Below are 9216 nucleotides of genomic sequence, written 5' to 3'. Positions count from 1 at the left end.
CACCCCACCCCACCCCACCCCGCCCTGGAAATGCTGGAGATGCCCATTCTCTAAGTCTTGGGTAGAGACCATGAGTTTCTAACAAGTCCCCGCAGGTGCCGCGCGGCTGTTTTAGGAACCGCACTGTGAGAAGGAGCTTTCCCACCAAGACAGCGTTTTCCAGCTGTATTCCAGAGCGCCGGGCAGCTACCAGGTGGCAGGAGTCCTTGGAAGGGTACAGCAGGAAGCAGCCTGGATGAGCTGCATTTGCAAATGTTATTAAATCCATCCCGAGGGAAGCCTTGAAATGCAGGCTGTGGCGCCCTTTCCCCCCAGCGAAGTCCCAGGCAGTGCAGTATTCAAACTGTGATCCTCTGACCACTAGCCTCGACAGCCTTCCCCGCCCTCGGCCCAGCGCCTGTTGAAAGGCAGATTGTGACTCAGGGCCATCGGGGATGGTTTAGCAGTCGCACGAGGGTTTGTGTTTGTGTTTTTTTTAGATATATAGAAGGATTTATTGTGAAGGATTGGCCTCACCTGAGTACGGAGGCTAAATTCTCCCCGGCTCCCAATCTGCCGTCTGCAAGCTGGACGCCCAGGAAAGCCGCTGGTACAGTTTCAAGTTCAAGCCCAAAGCCTGAGAACGAGGGGAGCCAGTGAGGGAGCTCCCAGTCAGAGTCCTGAGAGCCAGAAGTCCCGGTGTCTGAGGGCAGGAAGACATGGACGTCCCAGCTCGGCAGAGAACAGATTGCCCCTTCCTCTGCCTTTCTGTTCTGTTCAGGCCTTCAACAGACCGGAGGTCTGCCCACCAGGGTAGGGCCATCTTGTTTGCTCAGCCGCCTCCCAGGCACGGAGGTGGCCGTGAGAGCCAGTGAGTGGCCCGCCATGCCTCCGCGAGGGCGACCGCCAGAGCCCCAGCCTGCTCAGCCATCTTAGATTGAACGGGGGATTCTCACTGAAATGTTGGAACCACTGCCCCACCCCAAGGGCTGCAGGGTTGCCGCAGAACGTAATTAGGTCTGTAATGAATATTCTGTGAATCCTCTCCGAACCAGGGCTCACAGCCACACGCGCAGCCCATCTGAGGGTGAGGGAGGAAGAAAGGGAAGGATATCCCCACAAACCCCTGTGAAATGGGTATAACTAGCCCCATTTTACAGATGACTAAACTGGGATTCAGAGAGGTTTAATAACCCACCCAGCTAATAAGGAGCAGAGTCCAGATTTAAACCTACAATGACGACTCAATATACCGCCTCCTGTCTCCCAAATTGGACAACGGAAACCGAAGGCAGGACAATAACTGGAATGGAGGGCTCAACAGGACCCAGAAGTGTCTACCATCCAGAGTACAAGTTCAAGGGGAGAAACTGTGAGGAAGGAGAGCCTAAGGAAGCCGTCATCTGGGAAACTCCCCATTGTGCAATGCACTGTGGGTGCCCAAGTTGCACCTAGAACTACTGGGTATCTACCCAAATTCACAGCAAGCCGAAAGCAACCTCACAACATGACAATTAAACCACCCACCGAATGCCCAGAAGACTTGGTGCACTTCCCATAGAGGAGGTCTACATTTTCCCTTTTCTTACCTACCCCTTGTTCTGAAACATCACCATCTAACAGGGCAGCTTGTGGTATTTACCTAGTCTCACGCTCAGAAACCGAGACCCCAAGACACATGACATTGCAAGTCTTCACTGAATAATCTATACGAAAGAGTTTGCTCTCGGAAGGGAGACCCCATAGAGACACCCGATGCCATCATTGTCATCGTCACTTACTCATGTTTCAATTAGGAGCACACACCAAGAGTTCGATACAAGATTCCAAAAGACCATGAAATTACATTTTTGCACGCTGAGTTTAAAACATGCCAACACTGTTTATTTCTGTGCCGCTGGTTGTTAAAACTATTTTTTTTTTAAAGTTACCGCTAGAAAAAGTGAAGCAAGAGTGGCCTCTTGTGGAAGTGACGACACCTACAACAACTTGTCGGGCTGGAACAGCACAGGGTCTTTTGAAGCCCGCTGGAGGGAAATGGCCTGTTTTCCGGGTGGTTTTTGAAAGGGCGTGCCTAAAACCTGAGGCCACGCCCAGCAGCATTTCCTCCAGGCCATGAAAAGTTGCATCCCTCCCTCCTGTCCACCGCCGGCCTCCCCACTCCACGCTCCGCAATCACCCAGGTACGTCTCTAGCAGGTGTTCAAGAAACATGCTCTGAGATCCAGGGTTCGACTAGTTTTACCGGCATTGTGTGGTGCAGACCACTGTTTTCTTCAAATATCACTTTCGGGGCGTGGGGGGGGGGTGGTGCATACAACTTAAAGACCTTCCCTCCTGGACTCCAATCCAAAACGGCCTGCCAACCCACTGACAAGCCCTCATCTGGGTTTGTGTCCATGGAAGGAAAAGAAAGACTAAGGCTAGCATAGGTCGAACCAAACTAAAAGGGTTGAGGGGGGCCCAAAATCCTTGGTAGATTTCTCCACTAGATGCATATGATTTTATTTTTCTCTGTTTTGCCCAACATTTTGCCACTTTTCACACGGTAGCAGAACAAACTGAATTATGACTTCTTTTTCACAATTTGGGAGACCAGTTTCACATACGATGTTAAAATTCATGTATTACAAAACTTAATAAGCACACTGAAGAGCATCTAAAACATAGGGACCATATAAAGAATAAAAATAAACAGCCAGCCAGCTAACAATGAACCCAAGATAAAAATGGACGTTGCCAGCAGCCCTGTGTGCCTCTTCACCAACATATCCTCGTCACACTCATGGATGGCATGACCCCTCTGCTAACTTCCACGATCATCATTTCTTTTTTTTTCTTTGTAATTTTCCACATGTGTTTACACACCTAAGCAATAAATTCAGCTTGGGTTGCTTTTGACCTGTAAGTAAATGGACATTGTGCATTGCATCTCTGCTCTATGATCTCCCAACATAACAGATCACTACTTTTGATGCACGTTTGGGTAACCTTTCCGTTTTTTGCTTTGGCAAACCATGCTGCTATGAACCATCTCAGTAAGTGTCACCAGGTTCTCACATGCAGGGAATCCTCTAGACTCGATGCCAGCAAACATTTTCTCTTTGTCAGAGAGTGAATATTCGGGGTTTTGCGAAGCAGATGGTCTCTCACAACTATTCAACTGTCATTGTATAGGAAAAACGTGTGTGACCAAATGGAAACAAATGAGCCTGAATGTGCTCTAATAAAACTTTATTTAACCATACGAAACCAGACAAAAACCGGTGGCAGCTCGGATTTGGACCATGGTCCAATAGTTTGTTGACTCCTGTTAAAGATGACTTCCTTAGGCGTGAACTTGCCAGGGCCACCCCATGGCACAACTCCATGGCAGCCCCACGAGGTGCGGTGCACAGCCCGGCACCACCAGAAGCTCGGCCACAGTGGGTGTTCCAATCAACTCTGCTGGGTAACACCAAGCTCTGCCCCCAAGCAAGTTTGTATTCCCACGAGCAGTGTGGCAGTGTCCCCATCACTCACATCCTTACCAGCACCTGGTATCCTTAATTTCTGCCAAACCTCTGGGTGTGCAATAATTTTGCGTTGCAGTTCGCTGAAACATAGCTGAGTCTTGAGTTCATGTATTTCTGACAGAATAACTGCTTTCTGTTAAATTGAAGAGAAGACATTTCTCCTTGGGCCCTTAAGTGGCAGAAGCACATGGTTTTGTATCATCCTCTTGACCCTTCCCCCAAATCCACGCTTATCCGCTGCTGAGGCAACTGTTTGGGTCACTCAAATCATGCCTTTGAACTTGAAAAGATCCTCCTACTAATAAAAGACAGGCAACCAAGACTACAGACCATATTAAAACCCGAAAAATAAAAACCCTACTAATGAAGGAAGCAGTGAGTGGCTATCTCCATGATTCTTGGGGGCCCTTAGTTCTTGTAAAGCAGAGCCGGTTGGAGGAGGTGAGAAGTTCAGGGTCCCCATTCTTTCCCATACTTAACTGGGGCTACAAGTTTGCAGGGTTTGGTCTGGTTTTTTTCATCTGTTTTATAAATTCAGCCACTACATAATATTTTATTTGAAGAATTTTATAAGCTCTTTAAAAAGGCTACAAACCAGACTGATGAATCACAAACCTGTACCCCTGAAACAAATACATAATATGTTAATAACTAAAAATTAAATTAAAATTTTAAAATTTTAAAAATTAAAAAAAAATTTTAAAAGGCTACAAACCACTATTCAATGTTTATCAACTTACAGAGAGCCAACACAAAAACTGCCCCACATGGAACCTATATGATACGGCCAGAGGCTCATATCCTGGGTTCCGATTCTGACTCTACTGCTTACTGGGAGGGTGACGCTGGGCTGATGCTACACTTCTCTGAATCTGTTTCCTCACGTGCAAAATGGGAGTAATGACTAAAACTCCCACCTCAGCTTTCCAAGTGTTAACTGAGATAATGACTGGGAAAAGCTTGCTATGGTACAGGCATGAAATTCAAGAAATGAACACTAGCTATGGCAATCTTAGTTTTTAAAAAATGTAATCAGGAATATAGTGGAATGTCCCTTCTCCAATTCTCCATAAACTCTTCAGGCTCAGAACCACTTGTCTTCTAGTGAAGAAGTAGGTTTCCTGTGGCTAGACAATGAGAGGCCAAGTACCCAATTTCTTTCTTTGCTTTCACTGCCAGGAAGCTGAGGATCTATAACCAGAGGGTTGAGGGTTTATGTCAGGGAAGGGGTATACAAATGTGAGACACAAAATATATACAGATTAATATAAGTATAAATACAAAGAGTAATCAAAACATATATAACCAATAAGTGTAGGAAAAGAGGTAAATCGGGTAATTTTCATTAAACCATTATAATTCATATGGAATGTTATTGTATTTGTCAGCTTTTTAATATTTGTGATTTGTTGTGATTTTTTTCTCATCCTACATACATATTTACTTTTGCATTTCTAATTTTATGTTCATAATTCTGTATTTTTTTTTTTTTGTAAAGACATCCCTCCAAAACCCGGATCACCCTCCTGTAAAACATAGAAAAGTTCCCTTGTACTGGAAGATACTCCAAGGGGAAAGCTTTAAGCAGGATTCTCAAACAGTGGTCCCCAGATTGGCAGTAATCAGGCTCACCCATTTTTGATGGCTGAGTAATATTCGTGTGTGTGTGTGTGTGTGTGTGTGTACCACATCTTCTTTATCCATTCATCTGTTGATGGACATCTGGGCTCTTCCCACAGTTTGGCTATTGCGGACATTGCTGCTATAAACTTTGGGGTGCAGGTGCTCCTTCAGATCACTACATTTGTATCTTTGGGGTAAATCCCTAGGAGTGCAATTGCTGGGTTGTAGGGCAGCTCTATATTCAACTTTTTGAGGAGCCTCCATACTGTTTTCCAGAGTGGCTGTACCAGCTTACATTCCCACCAGCAGTGTGGGAGGGTTCCCCTTTCTCTGCATCCTCACCAACATCTTGCCATTTGTGACGACATGGATGGAACTAGAGGGTATTACGCTAAGCAAAATAAGTCAATCAGAGAAAGACAAGTATCATTTGATCTGACTCATACATGGGATTTTAGAAACAATACAGAGGATCATAGGGGAAGGGAAGGAAAAATAAAACAAGACAAAATCAGAGAAGGAGTCAAACCGTAAGAGACTCTTAATCATAGGAACAAACTGAGGGTTGCTGTAAGGGAGGGTGGTGGGGGAAGGGGTAACTGGGTGTTGGGCATTAAGGAGGGCATGTGATGGGGCACCCAGGTGGCTCAGTCGGTTAAGCCTCTGCCTTGGCTCAGGTCATGATCCCATGGTCCTGGGATCGAGCCCTGAGTCGGCTCTCTGCTCAGCGTGGAGCCTGCTTCTCCCTCTCCCGCCCCCCCCCCCACTCATGCTCTCTCTCGCTATCTTTCTGTCTTTCTCTCAAATAAATAAAATTTTTAAAAAAAAAAGGAGGGCATGTGATATAATGAGCACTGGGTGTTATATAAGACTGATGAATCACTTAGCTCTACCTCTGAAACTAATAATACACTATATGCTAATTGAATTTAAGTTTTAAAAAAAAATGCCTGCCCCCCCAAAAAATCAGGCTCACCCAGGAACTGATTAGCCATGCAGATTCTCAGACCCTGCCCCAGACCTACTAAGTCAGAAGCACTGGGGCAGCGCCCAGCCATCAGGGTTTCTGCAAACACTCCAAGTGACTCCAAGGAACTCTGAAGTCTGACAACTGCTGTCTTTAAAGGAATTTCCAAATCCTCACCACACACAACATAGAAGCACGCGTGTGTACTTTCACCAAAATGGCCCGGCTTGAGGCTTGACCTGTGACCGGCCGGCTCTCAGCCCCCAGGATCCCTCTCCAACGTGATGGGAGGGCCTGCCTCTCACAGACCCAGAATCTCAGAGCTCTGTGCGCACAGCCCTGGCATGTAGAAACCTCTGGAGCACCAAAGGGTCCGTGGGAAATATTCCTCAGGAAACAAGCTGCCTCTTGCCTTCCTGGCTTGTTGGCAGCAGGGCCTCGATCAGAGGCTCAAGTGCCTCCTTCTGTTCCTGTAAGCAAACACAGCAAAACTTCGTGCTACCGCACTCCATGCTAGGATGCAGACGGCAGAGGGCTCGCGGGTTAATGAACACGTTTATCAGGACTGAAAAATGAAATCAGACTTTTCCCGTCAGCAAATAAGCCTGCTAGGGCCAAATAGCTTGAAAACAAGGACTGGCTTAGCCAATTAGGTTACATGGTGGTTATTTCCTCCGAACTGTGTTAAGACTACAGCTCCAGGGGTTTGATGTAAATATATTTAAGGGAGGTGACAAGATGGAGGCATTTATATTTTAAATGTATTATCGCGATATGTCAAAGTTAATACTGATTTTCTAGCACTTTTGAGTATTTCAGGTTCTGTAAGATGCCTCTACATTTAAAAATAGCAGGTACATGGGAACGCACGCTGGTGCAGCCACTCTGGAAAATAGTATGGAGGGTCCTCAAAAAGTTAAAAATAGAGCTACAGTATGACCCAGCAATTGCACTACTAGAGATTTACCCCAAAGATACAGATGTAGTGATCCGAAGGGGCACCTGCACCCCAATGTGTATAGCAGCAATGTCCACAAGGGCCAAACTGTGGAGGGAGCCCGGATGTCCATCGACAGATGAATGGATAAAGAAGATGTGGCCTATATATTCAATGGAATACTACTCAACCATCAGAAAAACTGAAATCTTGCCATTCGCAACAACATGGATAGAACTAGAGGGTATAATGCTAAGCAAAATAAGTCAATCAGAGAAAGACAATTATCATATGATCTCACTGGTATGTGGAATTTAAGAAACAAAATAGAGGACCATAGGGGAAGAAAGGAAAAAATGAAACAAGACAAAACCAGAGAGGGAGACAAACCATAAGAAACTCTTAATCATAGGAAACAAACTGAGGGTTGCTGGAGGGGAGGGGGGTGGGGGGATGGGGTAACTAGGGGATGGACACTAAGAGGGCACGTGCTATACTGAGCACTGGGTGTTGTATGCAACTGATGAACCACTGACCTCTACCTCTGAAACTAATATTATCTGTTAATTGATATTAATTTTAAAAAACTAAAAAACAACAACCAAAAAAGGTAACATACTATTTTTAAAAAGGAGAAGAGAAAAAGCACAGCCGTGCATTTCCCTGATTAAACTGACATGAAGATGGTAGCTGCTGGCAGCTAACCGGCTCTGACAAAACGTAGCTTGTCCTGCTCTCACAAGAACCTGCGAGTTAAGGTGCTAGTGTCCGGCTTTACAAATGAGGAAACAGTGTGAGACCCTGATCCAAGCTGCTGATCCAGGACAAGCCTGGGGTTCCAGCCCAGGCCTCTTGGTGCCAGTCCACATTCTTATCCCTCCTCAGGGTCCCTGTGTAAAAATCCTACAGCTTATCCTGGGAGTCAAATCCAACTTGACCCTAATTATAGGAAACGCACACACACAGCTATGTGCCGGGGCCATTCAAAGCACACTACACAGCTTAACCCACCCAATCCACCTTTTGTGTATGGACTGCTGCTGTCAGTGCATATAATAGACGGGGAAACTGAGGCCCCACGAGATTATTTACCTTGTATAACTTGGCGCAAGGCTCATCGGTAGAGGTAGGACTGTACCTTACACAGCGTGGGTCCTGAGTCCCACTCTCAGCCCTGGCGCTCCCCTGCAAAGTCAGGAGAGGATGCTCCAGGACGCTTGCCACGGCCCTCTCAAGGCTCTTCAGCTGCCTCCTTGGCATTGGGGCCCTGCCTAGCCTTGTCAAGAGGGTTATAAACCCATGAGACTTCATAGACACAACTACCACCGACCCTTACAAAGCAGCGGGGTGCTTTTTTCTTTTTTTTTTAAGTAGGCTCCACACCCAGCATGGAGCCCAGTGGGGGACTTGAACTCACAACCCCGAGATCAAGACCTGAGCTGAGATCAAGGGTCAGACCCTTCACCAACTGAGCCATGCAGATGCCCCCAGCCAGTGTGCTTCACGACCAGCAAGGTACTTCTGATCCCAGGGCTCCCTTCCTCTCCTTGCCGCAATTCAGTTTTTTAAAAGCCCCGTCAGAATTGCCTAGAACACAGGGGTGGGACACCAAGGTGTCACAGGGGCAGAATCAGCCATCTCCTTCCAGACCTCATCACAACTCAGGTAGCAGTAGGGAGGGAGGCCATCCCGCTGAAACCCTCCTGGCTCATGCCTCCCCCAGACCATGCACCCCACGCTTACCCCATGAGCCATTACCCCCACCTTAGCCTCCAAGAGGTCAGGAGAAATGAATCACCTTGCTTAAGATAATGGAGAATGGGTTCCAGAACCTAGAGAGACTCAGATAAAAGGCAACAAGAACTGGGAATGAGTTGGTACCTGGGATAAAGGAAGTAGTTGCAGAGAGGAGGGGAGGGACAGGATGAAAATCGTTACATGTGGCTTTAAGCCACATGGCAAGGACAGTTCAACGGAAGGTGTGATGGACAAAAATGGAGCAGTATTACTCAGGGCTCAGCTATGAAACACATATACACACACAAAATAAAGTTTTTATTTGTCTAGTTTTATAGTTTCCCTTAAAGGGTTTTCCCCCTTTTTTGTCCTGCATGTAATGTATATGTGTGAGTATATAAAGAAGAAAGAAAATGACAATTCAAAAAAAAAAAATCTTTTAATAAAAATTACTCATAA

Source organism: Ailuropoda melanoleuca, chromosome 4 (assembly GCF_002007445.2).
Source record: "Ailuropoda melanoleuca isolate Jingjing chromosome 4, ASM200744v2, whole genome shotgun sequence".
Lineage (NCBI taxonomy): Eukaryota > Metazoa > Chordata > Mammalia > Carnivora > Ursidae > Ailuropoda > Ailuropoda melanoleuca.
The sequence above is the reverse complement of the archived record's forward strand: the minus strand, read 5'-3'. Positions refer to the sequence as shown.